This window comes from Hyperoodon ampullatus, assembly GCF_949752795.1.
Source record: "Hyperoodon ampullatus genome assembly, chromosome: 8".
Taxonomy (NCBI): domain Eukaryota; kingdom Metazoa; phylum Chordata; class Mammalia; order Artiodactyla; family Ziphiidae; genus Hyperoodon; species Hyperoodon ampullatus.
Genome location: NC_136921.1, coordinates 21,118,652 through 21,143,174, shown reverse-complemented (window position 1 = coordinate 21,143,174; position 24,523 = coordinate 21,118,652).

The following is a 24,523-nucleotide window of genomic DNA, read 5'->3' as shown; positions in this document are numbered from 1 at the left end:
TTTACATTTTTTTTCTTTATAATGGCAAAAATTTCACAACTAAACTTCTTAACTGCTGTACAAAGTGTGACTCCACTCCAACAGTTAATTTCTCCAACTGAACTGATTATCAAATGGCTAACACCAATCCATTCAATGTAAAATTAAAATAAGAGATTATTTCCACTTAAAGAATCTCTTGTTTGCCAAGTACATTCACAGGGCTACCATGACGGTATCAGTCTACAGTGACTGGTGCACTGATTTGTATTAGACAATAAGCCACCTCTCTGCCTAATGAAGAGCACTGACTTATTGCTGGGTCTCAGCTGTAGCTTAGGCTGCCTGTGTTTATGTGCACCCTAGTGTTTATACACCCTAGTGCTCTTTCCATGATATGATGGCTCAAGAGTCAGGAGATCTTCAGGCTCAATCATCAACCCCCTTTTTGATTCCGGTAAACAATTAACCTGAATAAGGGCTTCTCTTTGCCTACTCATCATCTGAAAAAATCCTGAAGTATTTTATAAAAAATCCTGGCTGATGATTAGACACCCTTTATCAGAGGCCTCTGTGAGGCACACTCAACTTTTCGTTGAATCTAGGTGATTTCAAATTTGAGTGCAAAGTAATACCAGAGGTTGTATTTGACAGGGAACAGGACATTGGACAGGGAATAAACTTTGGAATCAGATCATCCTTTTGTCACTTACTGGCTGTGCTATGGTGGGTAAATATTTTACACCCTCTAAGCCTGTTTCCTCAACTGTAACCTGGGATAATAACCTGTCTTCATAGATTTGTTGTATGTTTTTCATTGAGATCTTGTTTAAAAAGTGCTTAGCATAAAACCTGTCACATTGTAAATAGTCAATAAATTGTTTTTGTTATCCTGATACTTAACTGATTTTCAGATTGATGAGGTATATGATGACCTTTTAAAATATGATTCAGATCATATCAGGCCTTGACTCAGATCTCTCCAATGACTGTCCATGTCACTCAGAGTAAAAGCTAAAATCCTTACAAGGGCCTCTTACCTACTGTCACTCCTCTGACTACATCTCCCACCACCCTCCCTGTTGTGTCCCTGCATTCCAGCTACCTTGACCTTCATTGCTTCTCCAAGGAACACATTTCCCCAGATATCCTCAAAGTCAGTATCCTCAATCCTTTCAGGAATCAATTTAAAAGTCTCATTATCATAAAGGTCATTCATCAGCTCATATATAACAATCAGACCTATCTATTTCAGCATGCTTTATCCCTCTTACCTGCTTTACCTTTCTCCAAATCACTTATCGCCATCTAACACATTCTATCTAAACTGCTTTGTTTCTAGTCTTTCCTCAACTTGAAAATAATTCAATAAGGGTAGGCACTTTATTTATTCCCTGCAATTGTCCCCATTCCTTGGTCATGTCTGATATGTTTGTGGCACTCCATATATATTTTTTGAAAGAGTAATGAGTGATTTTTCTAGCAGGAGTATCATTCATCCCTGCTTCAAGTCTTTGAGAGACTTACATAAAACTTACTATGAGTTGACATCATCCCCATCAACATCCCAACTCCTGCTCAGCACTGGGGCACTCAAATTACAAGAAGCCCAAGAGAAGAAAGGTGGAGCCATAAACACTTGATCAGGCAGTCATGATGGGGAGAGGAAAGCTGTCCTATAGCTATCATGTAAGACTCATTCTTCTCCATATCCCTGTCACCTGTGACTTTTCATCACTTGCCTAGTTTATTACCCCAGACTCCATTGCTTTCCATTCTGCCTTGTGTCCTTGCTCCAATCCACCCTGCTGCTGCCCTCATATCTAAAACTGTTTTCATTACCTACCTCATCTGTCTGAGACCTGCAGGTCCTCCCTATTGCTTATAGTTTCAGGTCTGGGCCTCATGCTATGTTCATGTACATTCTCTATCTCGTCCCTCTTTCCTACCCAGGGTCAGCCCCAGTATGTCCCAATTTCAGCCCTGCTCTGGCTCCGTTCTACCTTTTGTACATATTCTGTGTATTCCTGCTTCTGTAACTTTATTTATTCTGTCCTTCCAGAATGTTCCCTCTGTCCTTCTGCCAATCCAAATCCACTCCAGATCTCAAATCTTAATCACACATCATCCGAGAAACGCTCGCCCACCAATTACTGTACCAATTATTGCAATTACTTCATACCAATTTTTAAAAAATATTTATTTATTTGGCTGCACTGGGTCTTAGTTGCAGCACACGGGATCTTCGTTGTGGCATACGGGATCTTCCTTGCAGTGTGTGGGATCTTTAGTTGTGGCATGCAGAATCTTTAGTTGCAACATGCAGGATCTGTTTTTTTTTTTCTTTTTCTATTTTATTTTTTTAGTTGTGGCATGTAGGATCTTTTTTTTTAGTTGTGGCACACAGGCTCTTAGTTTCAGCATGTGGGATCTAGTTCCCCTACCAGGGATCAAACCCAGGCCCCCTGCATTGGAGGGGTGGAGTCTTTACCACTGGACCACCAGGGAAGTCCTGATGCCAATGTTTTCTTGCTCTTAACTTCTGTACCTCAAGTTACCTACACAGTTTAGCCTGTAGCTAGTCTCTGATTGTATCACAAAATAACAGTAATAATTGCAACTACAGTTACAATTTATCCAGCTTCTATTATGTCCTAAACATACTAAGTACTCATATTAATCTTGCAAGGTAGGAATTATTATTCCCATTTTGTAGATTAAGAAACTAAAGCTCTTGAGGTTAAATAGATTGTCCCAAATCATACTGTTAATAAATAATAGAGCCAAGATTCAATTCCAATGTGCCTGACTATGCTTTGTTGTTTCCTTCTCATATACATATAAACTCCTGGGAGATTTAGCAAAATATGTGCATCCAGTAGGTCCTCAATAAATACTGGCTTGTTGAGGATGCAGCTTGGTTTAAATGTACCCTGACAAAGCCTCACCCAACAGAGGTGATGAGGTGAGGAATAAAACTGTCTCTCTACCCTCACCTCTCCCTCTCCTCTGTACCAGAAGAGATAGTGGCTGCAGAGCAATGAGGTCAATGCTGTTTCAGGACTCAGAAGGGGAGGGGGCTCAACCCCATTTCCTTTCAAAGAGCCGGGCTCTGCACTCGCCCTTTCCTGGCCATCCCCAGCATCCAGGTCAGCTGTGTCATGCCATCTCAGGTTGAGAACTTTCCAGGCAGCCCTGGGCTTGCTGAAGGCACCAGTAACATACTTCTGGACTCCAGGCCAGGATGCCCAAGACATACATCTGGCTGAAAGGAGAACAGGGCAGAGCCTGCCAGGGAGTGCCAGAGCTGCCCTTCCCCAGCAGGCTTTAGCCCCATGTCCTGAGGTTGCAGAAGGAGCTGACACCTGTCAGCTCCCTTCTTTCCATCTACAGTGTGACAGGCACCATGTGAGATGCTTCACACACATAGTCTCTTTTCAAAATGCTCACCACAACCCCACCTGAGTGCACCGACTCATCTGTGAAATGGGTATATTAGGTTGCATCTCACCCAAAGTCACCTAGACAAGAGGAAGACTCTGATGTAGTTCCATCTGTCTTCAACAGTCCATGAGCTTTCCAGTATGCCATAGCATCTACCTGTACCAGGAGCCAAGAGACTTAAGTCTCTCTTCTTGCTCAGCACGCCACTCATCTTGGGAGACTTTAGTGTCTCTCTCTATCAAATGCATATGCAAACCCACCCCCTCCACCTCCAGTTCCTTCCCACTTCACAGATTACTTTTTTTTTTTTTTTTTTTTTTTTGCGGTACGCGGGCCTCTCACTGTTGTGGCCTCTCCCGTTGCAGAGCACAGGCTCCGGACGCGCAGGCTCAGCGACCATGGCTCACGGGCCCAGCCACTCCGCGGCATGTGGGATCTTCCCGAACCGGGGCACGAACCCGTGTCCCCTGCATCGGCAGGCGGACTCTCAACCACTGCACCACCAGGGAAGCCCCACAGATTACTTTTGAATCTGTGTGTGCCATAGTATGCAAATGCATCCAACACCTGAGGGGAACAAGAGATGGAAGAAATTATTGTTAATTCTCTGTTTATGTATCTGCACATTTACATCTTGCTCCCTCAACTACCTGAAGATATCTGAGGTAGAGATTATAATGTATGCACTACCCATGGCCTTCCCTCCACTGCCGAGTCCCTAACAGCTTGAGGAATACAGAAGATGCTCAATAAATACTAAAGACTTGCATGTGCAGAATCACATGGTATGGTAGAGGTTTTTTCATAACAACCCCCTCTCCTTGGAAATCAAAGCTCAGAAGGGCACAGAGTAGCCAGGCTGGGATCAGAGTCCTTGCTTGCTGTTTCTTAGTAAAGGACTCTACAAAACCACATTTGTCTCCAGAGTTTTCCAGACTGCAGAAGCCAAGGTGTATAAAGATGCAGCTAATTTCAGTTGTGGGCTTGTTTCTTACCCTGAGTTAGTAGGTCTTTCATTTTATAAACTTTTATAATTTTTACTAATATTTTGTAATACTTTATAAGCTAGTGCCAGTTAAGATATCCAAAGAATATTGGTAAGGAAGCCAAATAAAACCAGATATCCTGATCTTTTTAAATTCCAGCATATCTTGGCCTTAAAGAGAACTTGAAGGTTAAAGTTATTTAAGGTCTGACATGATGATGCTCATACCTCAAATCCTAGAGTATTTTTTAACATTATGAGGCATTTTTGCATTACTTCAGTTGCTCTTTTCCAAAACTCTGTAAGCTAGGCAGGGTGTGGATTATCTCCATTTTACAGATGAATACACCAGGGCTCAGACTGTGATACATGTATGTACCCATGGCAGACCTCTCCCCTGATTTCCAGCCCGTAAGGTAGGTGGGGTAGGCTGGGTGAGGAAGTCAAGGAATGTGGGTGGGATGCACTGGAGAAAATGTGGGGTTCCTGCAGTGGGAGTGCTGCTAGCCCAACAGGACTCCTTCTCCTTTGCTCCACACCCCAGATCCCCTTTGTTCCACCTGCTTGCTTGCTTTGAGCCCAGCCCAGAAGGCTCTGCCAGCTTCTAAGCTGGCCCATTTTACTGGTAAGGATTAGGTGCCAGAGTTTTCTGCTGGTGACTGCTCTTTCCCGGCACTCTCTTGCAGTATCATATTTTCTTAGCTTGTAACTAATCTTCCTGACCCTTCTAGTCCTCAGTGACCCTTTCTCAGGTCACAGAAAGTGAGTTCACGAAGGTCTCCAACACCCCCTTGCCCGTGCATCTCTCTGGAGAGAGAAACTTCTCCTCACTTTGTGCCCACCCCATCCTCTGGAAAAGACTCAACTCAGTCTCCCCAGCACCTTTCCTGCTTCCCCTCACACCTCATTCTTAGCTACTGGACTGTACCAGAATAACCAAGACTATCTGTTCACCATATCTTAAGATGCCAGTTCTATAACAAGGTTGACTTCAACTGTATTCCGTATCCCCTTCCACTTTAAAGCTGAAATATCAGACTCTCAGGGATGTTAATTGATTGCTGTCCAAGCGCTAATAGCCAGTCAATGGTTGAGATAGTAGAGAACCCCTCATGTCCCACATTAGTTCTGTTACCATGACCCACCACTCTCTTTGCCATCCTCTCTCCCTGCCTTGGTTCAGGTCCTCATCATCTCTTAGTAGTACCTCAGTTAATTCCTCCTAATGCTACCTGCTTTCATGTTTACCCCCTTTCAGTGTATCCCACTGGGAAGTGACCACACCAAATTTGAGATCAAGATGGCTCATTTCATATCACACTTCTTAGTCGCATCCTGTGGATCCCAGGATAAAGTTTACACCCCTCAGCCTGACTTGCAAGACCCCACCACCTGGTCCCTGTGCACCTCCAGCTCCAGCTCATTCCAATTCCTAGCACATGTCTTATGCACCAACCATGCCACCCTCTTTGTGAAAATGCTTGGTGTTTCCTGGATATGACCTTCCAATGTCTTTGCATGTTTCCTGCCTTGAATGACCTTCCCTGTATCTTCCTTGTAGAAAATTCCTGTTTAAAAATTTCTCTGGCATCACAGCTTCTCTGAGACCTCCACCTACAGCGTGAATTACAAAAACTTCTCTAGCTTTTAAGTGTATATGCTTTGTTGTACAAATAGCATTTTATTACACTACATTTTGTGAAGCATTGGGTTGTTTTTCTCATTATATTGTAAACACATTAAAGGCATAATTTGAATCTTCTTTTTTCTTCATATTCCCCTAGGTTAAGGTTAGCTAATATTTGTAGCTCCATATATATTGCTATGTGACCAGGTGTCTAAGCAAGACATGGAGGTTGCACATTAGAGAATTCAGGAGGCTTTCCATTGAAGGAAGTAAAGTCACTCATGGCCAAAGCTTTTACCACTATCCTATTAAGAATATCCTATTAACTGCTAACCTTAGTAGTTAACACACAACAATTACAAATGACTTATAGACATATCATTCCAGTGTGGTTCCTATTAATTAATTTAGTAATGTCTGTTTGCTATAGTATAAGTGTATTGATTTTGTGTAATCCGAATAACCGATATTTATTGGTCTCTTTCTAAGCAATATATAGGTGTTACTTCATTGAATTATTGCAACTGTCTTGCAAGGTGAAAATTATTATCTTTAATAGATGAAGAAACTGAGACTCAGACAATACAAGCAACTTGTAAAAGAGAAGTATCTGAAACTGAAAGAACCAACTGATAATTGTATCCAAGATTCTGGCGCTCTGAATTAACAGACCAGGTTAACAGTTCCCCTTACCATCTGCTGCCCAAAGAGGACTCATTTCTATTTTTTTATACAATATTCTTCTATGTGTAACATGCTCATGATACTTTATTAGTTATATATTATTCCCAAATGGACATAAAATTTGTCAACTATAAAAGTAGCACTCATTCACTCTAAAATATTCCAAAAATATGTAAAGGTATAAAGAAGATGGCTGTACAATGATTTCAACAGCCTGTGATAACCACTGTTAATATTGTGAGGGTGTCCATTCAGATTTTTTCCTGTGCACACACACTCAAATATACGTACATTTTCCTTAAGTGGAGTAATGTTATACCTGTTTGACAACCTTACCTTTTTTTCTCAATGTGTGGTAACTGTATTTCTATTGTTAAGGCATGTAGATCGATATCATCATTTTTAATAGATGGTAATAGTCTAATAAATGGATATACCGTAATGAGGCATATATGTTGTATACAATATTCTTCTATTATAAACAATGCTATGACAAAAAAATTGTGAAAAATTTATCTTTCCCTTTTGACCAGGCTCAGAAGTAAGGATGAGAGCCCATCTTTTTATTATTAGTATTTTTTTACATCTTTATTGGAGTAAAATTGTTTTACAATGTTGTGTTAGTTGCCGCTGTCAAGAACCCATCTTTTAATTTAAATTTCTTTGATCATTAGTGAGGTAGAACAGCTGTTCATACATTCACTGACTTAATGTAGTATTTACTTTGTGAGTTCTTTTTATTCCCTTGTCTATTTCCTTATTTGGGTGTTTCCTATTTTCTTCTTGGTTTCTAGGAGCAATTTAGATAAGATAGTCATCTCTGTTCTGTCACATATATTATGAAACATGGATAGAAGTAACCTCAGAAATCCTTTAGTTTAACACTCCCATTTTACAGATTAAACTCTCTGGAGAAAGGAAGTGACTCATCAAGTTCTCATGGTTGTACCCCTGATTTTTCCAGTGACTCACTAAGATTTATTGACTTAGATCACTTATAGTTCTAGTATATCACCCTGCCTTCTAAACTGACCAAGATTTGTTATCATAGAGTCCTTCCTATGAAAAAAATAATGTTAGAAAAATATAAATTATTTTTTAGACTTCTCTGTCTTTTGCCCTTTTCTACCCAAGAATTCTTTTTAACTAGAGAGTAGAAGAAGAAAGCACTGAGGAGGAGAGATCAGTGTTACAAACATTTCTATAGATGTTCTCCTCTTCAGAGAAAGTGAACTAGACACGGTGACCCTCAAAGCTCTTTGCAAGCCTGATGAAAATTTCTTGGATTTCATAATTTTTTGATAGTCTTTGTATGTTATGTAGATGGTTTCTTGGCTGCTGTTTTCTGTGATGGATGAGGGCTACTCTAAGAAGCTGTTAATTGTGTATTGCCTCTGGCTAGGAGGCTATTTGAAGGCTGCTATCTTGATCTGATGTATATTTGCATCTGTTTTTCATGCCTTTCCAAAATGGAATTTCATTTGCTTCCCCCTTTTTCATGAGGAGGAGAATGGCAAAACCAAAAATGAAGAATGATGATGAACAGAACACACACTTGTCTATCAGCTTTTATGGATAGACTTCTTATGCCTAACTTATTCTGGGAAAAAAAGTATTATTAGTACAAGAAGGGAAAAAGCTAGGTTGAGGAATCAATAATAGAAGTCAATTGGAAGAGAACAAAAAAAAAGAATAGAGTAAGGGGTAGGGAAGCCATCAAAGTGCATCACTTACTAATAGATGGTTCCAGACTTCCTCTCTCAAGGAAGATTGGCACATGTGGAAAATCTGCTTGTCCATTTGTGTACTGCAGAGAAGGGAGGAAAGGTCCCAGACTCCCTAAAGGGGAAAATTCAGGGGAGAAGTAAAGCAGGTGTTTCCTGCTACCTGTGCCTCAGAGAAGAGCTCAGAGCCCTGGGAGGGAGTTTCCCACAGAGGCTTAAATCACAGGAAGCCATACTTTTCTACCAGCCTTAATTCAGAGGTCAGACACATCCACCATTACCTCCCAGACTTCCTCTCTCTGTGTCTCTCAATCTCTGACAGAAAGTCCCTAGCTTCAAACTAGGAAAAAGCTAATGTAGATGTATCATATAGACAGTTGTTCTATCCTCCTTTCTCAGGTTATCTGCTTTTTTGGGTTTATTTATCTATATCAATCTTTATTGTGCCATTTCTTCACCTAAAATAAAAATGAAAACAAAAGGTAAAATGAAATATCCAAGTGAAATATTACCTTGAACTTGCACACCACGACACTAAAAGGTACTCAGTCATTTAGCCCTACAAAATGGGTTCTTTACTCCTCTAAAAAATAAGTTTGAAAACCAACATTCATGGGAAGCAAATTGTAATATATACATTAATATGTCAGCTACATCTTTTAAAATCTCTCTCTCTTTTATCTCTCTCTGTCTTTGTAGCTCTCTCTCTCTCTCTTTTTCTTTTCCCTCTAACAGTGAAGTATCCGGAAGAGTAACACAACCGGGAATGGTGCATGTGTGCACGTGTATATGCCGTGCATCTAAATGTTGGAAAGCAGTGAAAAGATTTTTAAATATATTATTTGTATATTTTAGATTAAAGGAGAGTAAAAACAGGAAAAAGAAGGAGAGGGAAGAAGAAGTATGAAGCGAATAAGGAAGGGAAAAGATGAAAGAAGGAGAGAAGGAAAGGAGAGAGGAAAAGAAAGATGGATGAGTTGGGACACTCAACTACAAAGCGAAAATGCCATATATCATGCAGATGTTTTGTCTACAGCAGACCAAACATCAGGCTTTTGGGAAACATTTGGAAGATACAATGCTCCTTTCACTGCACAGACAACTGTTGACAGTGCTATCGCCTCTTTCTCTATGTGTATGTGTCTATCCCTTTCAAGCCTTTTTGTGGTCAAATTATAAAGGCCTGTTCAGTGGGTGGGGTGACGTCACACTGACCACAAAAGCTTATATTTCCTGCTACTAAATACACAGTCCCTGCTAACGAAGTGGTCATTACAGAGTGAGCTTGTTCTGCCGAGGTCACCCTGAGTGGGGATAAAGGCAGGGGGAGGGGGCCCAGTTGAGAGAGCAGAGCCATTATTCCCAAGTGTGTCTGTCTGCCTGCTGATCCTCATCTTGTTAGAACCGAAAGATGAAAATAGAAGTCCCTTTGTGCTTCCTCCAGACCTTTGTCTCTAAGGATGCTGGGGTATACTGGGACACAACATGGTGGAGAGAAAGGAATAGACAAAATCCAGGTCTGATTCCAATCTCCTCATTTATATGCTGAGTGATTTTACCTCTACAGGTCTAATCATTACAATCCCCATTTTACCAAAGAGGAAAGAGCCTCACGTAAGAATCAAATGAGATCATGCATTTTAAAGCAGTCACAATTGGTTTTATTTTTAGGGTGTCATTCGAATCTTAATATCATTTCTTTGATCCTCCCACCCACCTTCCTTGTGATAAATAAGAACTGCAGTTCTCTCTTCTGAGAGGAGAGAGTAAAGGGTAGGTTTTATTTTTGCAAATTTTATTTTATCTATTTATTTTTGCAGGGGTCACAGTAAAGACTTTTTTTTTTTAATGAAGGAAACTAAATAAACTTACATGAAAGAAGAAAGAAGACTTAGCAAGTTAAGGAAAGAAAGCCACACCAATTACTAGGGGGACCAAGGGATAAGGGAGCATCCAGGTGAGATCTCATGGAAGAAGTAGCATTTGCTTGGGAATAGTGCATAAGAGTATGGCGGGCAGAGATGGAAAAAGGGTGATTATCATCATGGATCATGCCCATGAACTCCTAGGTACCCCCTAACATTAAACTAGAGTGATTTGAGGGCTTATGCCCTAAGTCTTTGGCAACCCAAACCTCAGATGAAATGAAGCTGTATGAATGCTTCTTTTGAGTATTTCATGTAATCAGGTTAATTTCAACATTGAGAGAAGTGGAAAACCACTGCTCAGCCAAGACCATACAGAATTTTCCTACTCTCAGTTCTGAGCTTTTGACAAAGCAAGACTCAAATTCCCTACATTTTTCTTTCTTTTATTATTTTTTGTTTTTTGCCCTTTTTGTGAAGGACTATTACACATAGGGCCTCAAACCCAATGAGGACTTTGGAATGAGTCCACATGACATTCAGCGAAAGGAAACTTTTGCCATTATCAATATAATTTAGGTGGTCTGGACAACCAGTCTGGATATTCCAGCTGCTGACAAGTTCCTGTAGGCCAGGGTTGTCCAAGTTTGTTCTCTATATAAACCAGAAAAATCGGAAAATTGCCATGTTTCTCTGGGCCATGTGTATCACCCGGCCCTTATTGGGGCACACTTTCTGCCAGGGCCACCGGCTAACTTTAAGGGCCTCCAGTAGGCCCAAGGCCAGGCAGTTCACCTGATCCGAGGCTATGGCTGGGTTGGCACTTCTGAGTTATTCCCCAGAAGCTGCCACCCCCCTGGCTCAGGCATAAAGCCTTAGCTCCATTAATCATCCTTTTCCTGGAGCACACTAGATGAACTCCTGGCTTGGAGTAGAACTATCATTTTCATTTCCTAATTTTAAAATGTGTGTGTTTGGTAACAGGGAAGACAGGCCAGAAAGGCAGCTTCAAAGTCCCGCCATAGGGAAAAAAATGCAGAGAGAAGGTCCTGGGATATTTTCTTCTGAACTCACCTCCCCTGTAATGCTGGGGAGTGTGCCAGAAGATGAGGTCTGTGCTGGGAGAGGAGCGTTGCAAAGGGGATGCCACCATCAATTTTGGGTGGGTTTAGCTGTTAAAGGTAGAGCTCTGAAAACAAAACTGAAGGAGTCAAGATAGAATTTCAAGTGCCATGTTAAGCTAACGAGAGTCAAGAAACAGAGAATATGCAGAAATTGGTGACCAGAACTTAGAAAAATATAAAATAATGAGAAAAAACAAGCAAGTTGATCAAAGCCAAGTCAAGTAGCCAAGATATCTTTCACAGGCTCAATATACCTGACACTATAAAGGACCTAAAAACTGAGGCACTGGCATAGATAGATCAATTCCAGGAAAAGCAAGATTCCTGGGGAGAAAAGTTGGGATGAAACCAGAAAGCAAAAACTGAGAGTTCTCATTGGTCGATGATGGAGTAAAGGGGACACAGAGACTGGGCCAAATGTTAGAAGGACAGCAGAAGTAAGAGGATCAAAATCAGGAAGGTTCTGACACAGTAAAAAATGGAAGTCATGCATCCAGAACTCCAAATGTAGATAAGTAGTGAATTTCAACTGGCTCTGCCAAAAGCCACTTCCATGGCTAGAGACTCCTTTCACAAGGATTAATTGCTGTTGCAGGTATTCACTGCTTCCAAAGAGCTAAACCCTACCTCAGGAAAAAAAAAAAAAAGACCCTCTCTTATCTTTCCTGCTATAGCAAGAAGCTCAGGTTTAACCAATGAAGTAAATCATTTCTGTGAGAAAAACTCTGAGTTATTTTATTTATCAATCTATCTGTCAACCTCTATCTACCTGTCTATCTATCTATCTATCTATCTATCTATCTATCTACCTACCTATCTATCATCTATCTACCTGTCATCCACCTATCTACTTATTTTTATGGATAACTATTTTTATGGATCTCATACCTAATTATGATACCAAAGGAATCATTTTCCACACAATAGTCAACATAATTGTTGAAAAGTGAAAAACTCAGGCCTTCAGCCTAGGGTTTGATTCCCATGATTCCAAGTAACCTACTTGACTGATTATTTTCCCTGTGGTGATTCACATTTGGCCGAGTTAACTTGATTGACTGTGTTGTAGACACTCTTTCATAGACCCAAACAATCTGTTGGTTGATGTTGCTCAGACAAACCTACAACTTAATTGGCTGGATTTTTGCCTTTTTCAAGTGGAGTGATGACATTGTGGAGACTCTGTATTTGTGAGAGGCTTTTCAGTGTACCTTTAGCTCAAGACTGTTTTTTCTGAAACCTTGTCAAGTACAGAGCATTTCAGGAGCAGAGACAATATGTTGGGTGATGTCTAGCGTAAATCTCACAGTCTGGAGAAAATCTTAGGTTAAACACGAACCTCGTCAGATGTCAGGCTTTCCAAAAGTAGATGCAGAAGTCTCCCATTTGACTCACTCCTGCTGTTTGCCCCTGACAATCACCATGTTACCCATGTTGTTTTCAAAACTCACAGCCTAAAGAACCACTTCACTTTTTCTTAGAACTTTGGTGGTAGACCTTACTTCTTTTTTTTTTTTCAAATTGCATGTGAATTCTCCCACATTTAGGGTAACCCAAGCTTAGCGTCTGAATACATGTTTCATAGCCAGTATCTCTGTACATCATCCATGATTACATACTGTGTCTCAGGCACAGGTTTAGGACATACAACTGAGGCGGCCATCTACAATTGCCAGAGTCAGTGTAATGTCAGTACTTGCCCTTGCTTTATGTTTTGGGTGAGAAGTAGAGCCAGGTCCATGTAGTAGTCTAGTGCCCTCTTGTGGCTTTCAAACTAAGAGCTTAAGTTCCTTTGTAGATTTAGAGCTATTTGTGGAATCACAGGTTTAGAGAAGGCCATTGTGAAGTTAACTCATATTTTCTGTCTTCTGTCCCTCAGGAATACTGCCCTCATCCTGCAAAGCACAGTAAGTGTTGGTAGACCCATTCTACTCTGAGCTAAGAAGAACCCTTTGGAGTGTGTGTTGGACTTTAAAAGGGACCTTCGAACTTAGTACACTATGGAAGCATCGTGCATGACCAGTAATTGTTGATTGAAGTCCCTTCACCAACCTGGTAATACCTGCCAATTTTTCCCTTTACTCTTATGCTTATTCATTTCAAATAATTTGGTATGCTTAATCTGAAATAAATTATTATGAGAATTATGAGAGATGTAAAAAGTAACCTGAAAAATATGAAGATTTGTCATGTGAACAGATCAGATATTCTACACAGCTCCAGAGGGACATAAGTAAAGATTATAGATATTGGTTTACTATAAGGAAGAATTTTTTAATAGTTGCAAATGTATGATGCTGGATCATGTCTGGGGATAAGTTTCCATTCCTTGAAACAGTTTAGGAGACATGGTTTAAGTTGATATGAAAACTTTACAAGGGATTTTCTCCACTGGACTAGATGACCTTTAATAAAAAAATTTAGATTTTTAGAATTTAAAGAGTCCACAAATATATCCAAGAAAGATTACAGCTTCATTGACTACTCAAATAATTCTCATAGTTAAGAGGCCATTTAATGTTCAATATGGAACCTTCTCAATATATAGCAAGTTCACACCTACATCACTCTTTCTAGGAAATTAAACTGTATGTGAATGTGTATGTGTGTGTGTGTGTGTGCAAGTCTGTGTTTATCCAAACCCATTCTCATAAACTACCTGGATCTGATTTTCTAGATTGTAGTAAATCTTTTATGTTTTCTTCCAAATCTGACATCCTGTCACTTAACTGCTTTTTGTTTTAAGCAAACCTTTTACATTTGTGCCTAATTGTGTGTGGTGATAATTTACATATTAGAGAAAAATCTTTACATTTGCTTGACTTTGGTCAAGCAAACATATAATATAATATAATGAATATATTAATACATATATATTAAAGCAGTGGCTCATCCATAGCATAGCCAAAAGATAAGAGTAAAAAATTTAACTTGAGAAGATTATTCCTGAAAGATAAGAGTTTGATTTTGTTACCCTGTATTACAGGGACAATGGAAGTCATCATCCCTCTTTAGTTCATATTGACTTAACAGAGATCAGAGGACATGATTATGTTTCTTTCCAGCATAATCTCTTACTCTTTTAAAGAGGTAGAATTATTTTAGAGGTATTGATTGAGTTGGATTTTTGTTGCTGCTGTTGTTTGAGTTATTTTTCATGTTTAGTCAATGAAATATTCTCTGTATTTTTGTCTGTACCCTAAACATCAGAGAGGGGAAACAGCTAATTCATCACATCTTGCAAAGGGCCAACATCAGATTAAAACTAGAAGCCATTGTGTCTTAATCCTTTGGACCTATAGTTTGAAGGGAGGTTAGAGAGCTGCCTCCCCCTTGTGCCTGCCCTCTCCCAAAGACCTCAGCACAGTCACTACATTGGAATTAGGGGGAGGGGACTGAGTGTTTTCCAGGATAAAAAGTTAATCCATTCTTGCTGGGCCAAAACTCCAAAGGTTTGGGGTTTGGGGAAAGTTCAGGTCCAGGACTCAAACTGGTTTGAGATTTCTCTCTCTTCTTCCTCACAGTAGTTCCCCTGCATAACATCCTGACAAAGGAGCCAATGGCCCATGTCACAGACCTTGCTGACAGCCCTGGGCTTAATGGAGGAATTCTCATCCCTTCCCATCTTCATGGGAGAGACACACTGGATTGGCACCAGCCTGTGAAATAAACCACCCACCTGGTTCATGGAACCATTTCAAGGCCAGAAAAGCCAGCCTTACTCAACTGTGCCATATGGGAGAAAAGAAACAGTGTTTTTCCTCCATATGGATTCGTCACACATTAATAAGAGGCATTTGCTCTCTGTATCAGCCAAAATCCTTGATTCCTAAAACACATGAGAAGACGTGCTTGGCTTAACTTGCCAAGGAATTGGATATGCACTTTATAAAGTGAATCAAAACTAATGCTGTGTTGGGTCGTTCTGTCCCTACCTCATTGGAGAGACATCCCTGCAAATGGACAGTTAATCCCTTTAATGAGCAAAATACCCCAAGGCTTTTCTGGGGGAAGAGGCCAGTGTTTAACTACCTCTTGCTGCACAGCTACAGAACACAGAATTTTAGAGCAGAAAAGGATCTCAGAGATCATCAAACCCCCTCCCACATCATTTTCCATGTGAAAACTGACGCCCAGAGAAGGGAAGAGACTTATGTAAGACTGCTCAAGCTGCATTGTAGGATCTAGGATCATATCCAGGTCTCTTCACTCTTAATTCTCTCCTCATGGGTCACAGTTCTTTTTATCCTTTCTTTCTTCTGATAATTCCCTTAAAGTGCATTTGCTGCTTTTTTTTTTCCTCCAGACTCTGACCCACTGCTCACAGATTCAATGGATAAGGAATTATGATTTCCTTACTGACTTTCCCTCAGTGATAACATTTCTTTGATGATTCTGTTCTTTTCTTAGCTGCCACCATCTTTATTCATCACTGTGAAGTGAAATATGAGACAGTGGGATAAAGCTCAGCATGAGTATTAGAGACCTGCATCCTGGCCACAGATTCTTCATCATATAATACAATAAGGTCATACCTTTTGACCAACAAAAGAAAGAACAAATTTCCAAGTTGGGTGCTCCACTGTTGGCTCTTTTCTTTGTTTCCTGTATGTATGGAAAGTATTATATCCTTCAAAAAGTATTTTTGCTAGAAGAACAAAATGAGTCAAGGAGAGATCGATACACAGCTTTCATGGCTATGGTCTTCTCAAGGAAACAAGAGAGAATTTTGCAAAAGTCCCTATCAGGTCTGGTCCCTAAATACTAGCCAGAGCAAACTCCTTTGGAATCAGAGGCTGCCGTATTTGGACATGCTCCTGAAGCTGTGTTTATACAGAGGAAACTGCCTATGGATTTACCATAAAACCCTTGATTTGAATCCATTCTGTTATATATAAGACACTGATCCCTGCTTTATTCATAAAATAAAGATATTAGTATCTACTTCTTAAGGTTGTTGTGATAAAAGGAGATAGATATATAAAACAATTAGCAAGGACTGTTCAAAATCTGTTATCTACATTATCTGGCATTCTTTTCTTCTTTCTAGAGTAATCTAAGCTTAGTGGCTGCTTCGTCAGGGCAGTTTTCTTTACTAAGGTACCCAAAATAAATTATCTCATAAGAAAAGACTAGTGAGAAGGAAACCTGAATTCCAATGAATTGTCCCAGAAAGTTCATTATCTCAGGAATTATTTCTACTCATCAAGTTTTCCTACAGTAACTCCTGTACGAAGGTTAGTGGAATAGAGAGGTAGGCCATGAAGGCAGGGAAAGAACCATGGCAATGGGTTAATACTATTAATATTTATTAATATTAATAAATATTCCCACAATAGTCTGGGCTGCCTGTTGACATGTGGTGTGTGTATGTGTGTTGCACACACATGAGTATAGGTATCTGTGTACCTGTGTTTATTTCTCATCTGCTTATCTTAAAGTTACTCTCAGAACTGTGTTTTTTTTTTTTTTTCTCTCTTTCCTTGTAACATAGTTGGCTTCCAGTAAATCGGGGTTAGTGACCATATTCAGCCTCTAAAGAGAGTTGGATGGGGTAAGTAATTAAATACAAATGTAAAGTCTTAGGTGCCCAGTCAGTTAAGAATCTAAAATTAAAAGGCAAATGATATAGAACAACATGAAACCAAAGCTCAGCCTTTGGGAGCAGGACCAGATGCCATCATCTCTCCACTTTATTCAGAAATGCTTTGACCTGTGTTCTCATAGATTCCCTACTACTCAGGTTCTTCCTCACTCCTACTTCTACCAGGCGTGTGTGTGTGGTTCAATGGGAGAGTACAGCAGGTTCCGGTTTCAAGCTTTGAGGCCACAGAATCTCTAGTTCTATAAATCAATCTATCCTGAAGGAGGCAGCACTTCCTGTTCCATGTCCCCATGAATGGAGAAACAAAGCAGAGAGTAAAAGAGAAAGAGAGAAATGCAGCCCAGACTTTGAGGTGGCATCTCTAGTTTTCTTATCTATTTTTTTTTTGTCCTTTTCAGGGGCTCACAGAGTGTTGAGGACATGGTTGATGCTATGTGAATTCACCTATTGAAACAGTTGGTAGATGAAGTAAATAGCTAAAGTATACCAACCAGCTGGTGTCCATCCATGATATCCTATTAGCAGATTGTAGCTGTGCTGGTAATTGAGCCCTTACCCAAGTGGTGCTTTAATTTATGAAATAATGACAGCTCCTCATTGGAGTTTTGTCTTAGGAGCAGAAGAAAGATAAAATTCCGATGCCTCACTTTTCAAGTTATCTCTGTCTCTCTCATTTCTGAAAATGAAGCTTGGAGAGGTTAAGTGAATAACTTGTCCAAGACCATACACCTAAGACAGAGCCATCCATCAGTGGGCATCCAGATTTACCTGTCCCTATACAAAGATGAGTTAACAATGTGAAAATAGAGCCACTAATTTAATCAAGACCATGTATAGTTCAGAAGTGGAGTGGAATGGAGAGCTAGTTTGCCTAGAATCTGATTTTGAGACATGTTCTGTTACCAAGAATTGCAGGGGAAAGACTTGAAGAAACATGGTCTAAAACAGTGTTTCTCAAATGTCAATGTACATAGGAATCACTTGTAGATTCTGATTCAGGATAGCTGGGGTAGGGCTTGAACTTTTGCATTTCCAACAAGCTCCCAAGTCATGCTGAAGCTACCAGTCTACACTCTACACTTTGAGTATCAAGGGTCTAAGACACAGCTAAAAGGACATAAAAGAGACCACTCAGAATCACTGGAGAGTAAACTATTCCTGGAGTTTTGGCAGCACCACAGACCCATTCAGCTTGTTGTGCAGCTGCATTGGCCCATCTGGAGGGTGGCCCACTGTCTCTCTGAGCTGTTGCTCCCTTTGCCTAAGCTCTCAGGCCTTGGGCCTGGGATCTAGAGAGAGCCAGCAAAAGCTGAAGGAAGGGCATGTTTCTACTTCAGGGAGCTCAGCCCCGAATAGGCATTTTTAAAGATGATGGTTTGGGGAATGTCACTGAAAATACATCTACCTTGATCACCTGTTCATCAGCACCTGATGAGACATGACTCATTGGTCTCATGGATATTAAGCATCAACAATAGGCTGGGAACAGAGGGCATAGTGAGCTCTTTTTGTCCACAGTACCTGAAAGGCAGAACTGTGAGCACACCTGAGATTTTGTAGCACTCCCAATTAAGTCAAGAGATGGGAGATAATGGGATCTGATGAATCTCAGGTGACATATAGAAAGACAGAAAGAAAAAAGATGGGCAAAACACATTAAAATGTTAATTATGACAGTCTTTGAGTGGAGGCATGATGGGTGGGTCCTTTTTTTTCTGACATGAACTTTTATTTGGTTATCATCATTCCTTCTATATGATGATTGTACTTTTTTTTCCACTTAGAAACATAACTCGGGCATTTCCATAAGCAGAGTTCTAAAATGCAACATAGTATTCTATTCTTCCAAATGGATATATTCTAGATGTCTGGCAAAAGGGAATTTATTAGCTAATAATTTGTTTCCAAATTTTTGCTCTTAAAATTAACATTTTAATGAAAATATCTGTGCAAAACATTCTGGAAGTCTCAGAGGTGGATTTGATGGGGTTTAAGTAAATGAGTCTAATGTTTACTTCCATAATGCTTTCTTTTACTGTTAGTGATGTAAATTGATGTAAGCCATTTGGAAAATAGTTCCTGTCTCATCACACGCACTCCTTCAAATCTAAAGTTCTAAGAAGTTGTCTTATTTGAGGTCTTATTTGACTCATCATGAGCTTGAGGTTGAGTAAGTTGAAAATACTCAACTAGATGATGGCAGAGCTGTAACTAGAGCCTGTTTGAGCCTCTGCCCCTGTTCTCAGAAGATACAGATCAATAACTACCTATGGTTAAAGTCTGTCAGATCATGTAAATTGATGCAACCACTATGGAGAACAGTATGGAGGTCACTTAAAAAACTGAAAATAGAACTACCATATGACCCAGCAATCCCACTTCTGGGCATATACCCTAAGAAAATCATAATTCAAAAAGAGACATGTACTACAATGTTCATTGCAGCACTATTTACAATAGGCAGGACATGGAAGCAACCTAAATGTCCATCAACAGATGAATGGATAAAGAAGATGTGGCACATGTATACATGGAATATTACTCAGCCATTAAAAGAAACAAAATTGAGTTATTTGTAGTGAGGTGCATGAACCTAGAGTCTGTCATACAGAGTGAAGTAAGTCAGAAAAACAAAAACAAATACTATATGCTAACACATATATATGGAATCTAAAAAAAAAAAAAGAAAAAAAGGTACTGATGAACCTAGTGTCAGGGCAGGAATAAAGATGTAGACATAGAGAATGGACTTGAGGACATGGGGCGGTGGAGGGGAAAGCTGGGGAGAAGTGAGAGTAGCATCGACATATATACACAACCGAATGTAAAATAGCTAGTGGGCAGCAGCAGCATAGCACAGGGAGATCAACTTGGTGCTTTGCGATGACCTAGAGACGTGGGATAGGGAGGATGGGAGGGTCAAGATGGAGGGGATATGGGGATATATGTATGCATATGGCTGATCCACTTTGTTGTACAACAGAAACTAACACAGTATTGTGAAGCAATTATACTCCAATAAAGATCTATTTTTTTAAAAATAGAAAGGTCCATCAGGTTCTGGAGCCCTGAGAGTAATATGATGCCCATTTTTGTTTTCTTGTCATTACTACTGGTACCTCCTATTACTCTCCAGGTAGAAGGATGCAGTGAAATGTGCAAGACTGGGAAAATACAAACTATAATGCCAGCTTCATTTCATTCTACCTGCAAGAGTTTGAACATGTCACTTAACGTCTCAGAGCCAATTGCATTTATGTGTAAAAGTGATGCCACCACTTCTTGCGGGATGCTCAAGAGTAATAAATGAAGTAGAGGATTTGACTCTAGCTGGCACAGTTCCTGACTGTAAAAAATTCAGATGTCACAGTACCTCTGTTGAATGTTTTCGAAGATTAAATGACAGCATGCTTAAAGAGCTGAGTATTTTCCCTTTCTTCCTGCTATAGCATTCCCACTCCTTTTCCCACACCCCAGGTTTCTTATCATTGTTTTGCAAACATCTCCATTGTAAATATACAAACATAAACAACAATATTAGTGAAACACTAAAATCATAAAATCCATGTATTCATTGAACTATATGATAAGGACTTGTTCTTTCGAGTGGTTATTCAACATGTTTTTTTAGAATATTTAATAGTGTTATTTGATGAGGACACTTTTTTCATCTTGGTGCTTCTTCCCTCATCCCAAATAGCTTTTAGCATACTAACAGTACAGAATTTCATCATATTTTCTTACTGTTTGAGCTTTCCTAACCAAGGTGATTCTGGAACTGATCTGTCAAAAAGTTCATAAAAAGTGTACAATTGGACAAGCAATCAAAATTTTTGCTTTAGTGGTGATGTCCTTATATGTAAAATATAAAAAATAAAAGTACCTAAATTAGAGAATTGTTGTTAGCTTTAAAGGATGTGCTCTGCCTAAAGTGCTCTGCATAGGGCACAGCAATAATAAATAGTGCATCAAAAATAGTTATTGTTAATTTGCGTTGCCCTTATGTCTTCTCTTTTTTTCAAATGTCTAAAACTTTGGAGATTGTAATTAAAAACTGTATTTTTTAACAGCTTTACTGAAGTGTAATTTATATACAAAAAATCTGTGCACATTTTATGTACCCAGTTTGATAGGTTTGAACATATTGCATACACTTGTGAAACCATCACCACAATCAAGATAATGAACACATACAACACCTCCAAAAATTTCCTCTGACCCCTCCTTTTTGTAGTAAGAACACTTAACTTGAGATTTACTCTTTTGACAAATTTTTCAGTGTACAAACAGTAAACTATAGGCACTATGTTGTATGGCTGATCTCTAGAACTTACTCATCTTGCTTAAGTGAAACTTTATATTCATTGAACAATAATTCCTCATTTCTCCCTGACCCCCCTGTCCCCCGCCAGCCCCTGGTAACCACGATTTTTCTCTCTACTTCTATGAGTTTGACTATTTTCAATATCTCATATAGGTAGGATTATGCAGTATTTGTCCTTCTGTGACTGGCTTATTTCACTTAGCACAATATCCTCCAAGTTCATTTATGTTGTTGCATATGGCAGGATTTCCTTCTTTTTTTCTTACATTTTCCCCCAGCTTTACTGAGAAATAATTGATATACATCACTGTATAAGTTTAAGGGCATACAGCATCGTAGTTTGATTTACATATATTGTGAAATGGTTACCACCGATAGATTTAGTTAATATCCATATCTCATACAGACTTTATTTTTTAAGAGTATAATTTTAAGGATACTCTTAAGAATAATTTTCCATTGATTGTATATATATCACATTTTCCTTATGCATTCATCTGTTGATAGACATTTAGTTTGTTTCCATATTTTGATTATTATGAATAATGCTGCAATGAATATGAAAATATACCTCTTCAAGATCCTGATTTCAATTGTTTTGGATATATACCCAGAGGTGGAATTGCAAGATCCCACATTGTAGCTCTAGTTTTAAATTTTTGAGGAACCTCTGTAATAGACTTTTCTTTAAAAAAGACATACAAATGGCCAACAGGTACATGTAAAAGTTCTCAACATCACTAGTCATCATGAAAGTGCAAATGAGTGAGATTGTCACTTCACACCTCTTGGGATGACTATTCAAAGCAAAACAAAAGATAACAATTGTTGAATAGGACATGGAGAAATTGGAACCCTGTACACTGTCAATGGGAATGCGTGGTCTGTATGTGTGCGTGTGTGAGTGTGTGGTGTGTGTGTGTGTGTGTGTGTGTGTGTGTGTGGCTGAAAAGCTTATAGTTCCATGCAGTCATTTTAGAGGAAATATACCAAGGTTCAGGCTCACTAGAGTTGCCACAGCAATAAAACCCAAAATACTAGTATGTCTGTGTTTCTTTAGACTGATGAGTTGTGCTTAGTCCCTAAATTGGAAGCGCTATCATCTTTACTGTCAAGCTCATCACAAGGAGTCTCTGTGACAACATTGTGTCCAACAAAACTCTGGAGGGTTTCTGGTTTTTCTGCTCTCTTTCGTTATCTTGTATATTTTCACTTCTTTCAAGCATACTCTTTAAACCATCTGTTTTTAATTACTGACTTATATTCCAGTTGAGATATACTTAAATTTTTTTTATTTTTTAAAGGTAGATGAATTATGACAGCAAAATGACTAAGAGTGTTCCATACATTTGGGTAATCAAGGAAATCACAAGGTCAGGAAAAGCAAATATACACAGGCATATGTCTATAAACAGCACATTAAATCAAACACAATGCTGGCAGGAAGTTGAAATAATTTGTGAAAGCCTATGGTGTTATTTTGCAATCGAAAGCAAAGAAAAACAAACTCTGGTTTGTAAGGTGAAAAACTCAAAATGTGCTTGACATGTGCACAAACACACACATTCAATTAGCTGAGCAGGTGTATCAGTTAGCTTCTGGTGCATAACGAATCACCCCAAAACTTAGTGGCTTAAAACAACAACCACTTATTTAGCTAATAATTTTGTGGTTTGGTAATTTGAGTTGGGTTCAGCTGGACAGTACTACTGATTTTGGTTGGGGTCTAGCATGAGGTTGCAGTCAAATGGAGGCTTAGCTGGGACATTGAGGATTTTCTCCCTCTCCATGTATTCTTAGGTCCTCTCCTTTTCATCTGGCCTGTCCACACGGTTCCACATGGGTAGTTGGACATGATGGTTCAGGGTTCACCAAAGTGTGAAAATGGAAGCTTCCAGGGCTTCTTAATGGCTGGACTCAGAAGTCCTTCATGGTCATTTCTGCTGCATTCCACTGGTTAATAATGCAACTCCTAAGGGAGCCCAAGTTCAATGCAGAGAGAAGGGATGCTAGTAAGGACATGAATATCAAGAGGTATGCCTCATCTCATCAAGGCCATTTTTTGAGACCAGCAATCACATTCCCCATATTGAACTAAAATTTATTTCTTTTTCCCTTGATTTTGTTCAGCATTCTATATAATACAGGATAAGTCGATTTTATATGACAAGAATTAAGGTGATTTAAACAGTTTTATCCTCCCCCTTACTCCCAGAGTTCCAGAGATAAATGTTCCCAGTTCTCTCAAACATGCCTTACATGATACAGCTTTGAGTTTTCTAACCACCATGGTCACTCTCCCATAGATCCACCTCAGTTTATCAATGTAGAGCCAAGGGTGGCACCCAGCACTGAGCAGAACATTTCAGATGAGACGGCAATATAACACCCCCTACAAAGATGACCATGCCCTAGTCCCCAGCACTGTGAATATGTTGCTTTATATGGAAAAGGGACATTGCAATTGTGATGAAGGTTACAGACCTTGAGATGAGGCAATTATCCTGGATTATCCAGGTAGGCCTAATTTAATAACAATTTAATAACAAGAAAAATCTTTCCTGGTAGTAAAGAGAGAGATGCAATGATGAAAGAAGGGTCAGAGAGATGTGACATGAGAAGGACTCAACCTGCCATCGCTGGTTTTGAAGATGGAGGAAGGGGCCATGAGCTAAGGAATATGGTGGTCTCTGGCAGCTGTGAATGATCCTCAGCTTACAGCCAGCAAGAAAATAGGGACCTTGGTCCTTCAAATCCAAGGAACAGAATTCTACTAACAACTTGAACAAACAGGAAATGGATTCTTCCATAGAGCCCCAGGAAACAATGCCAACATCTAGACTTTAGTCTGGTGAGACCTGTACTGGACTGTAAGAAAATAATTTTGTTTTCTTTTTAGTCACTGAGTTTGTGGCAATTTATTATGATGGCAATGGAAAATTTATACAGTCTGCTATGATTCATTTTGAACAGAAAGGTAAAAGCATCTTATATTCTTGGAGAGAAATATGACCTAGGCGTGCCTCGCCTTTTTTGGCAATCATTAGTGTTGATTTATATGGTGCTTATACTCAACAAAAACACAAGGTATTTTCCCATAAGCAGCTGTGATTGTGAATACTTTCCCTTTAATAATTAAATGCAAAAGGGTATATTTAGCCC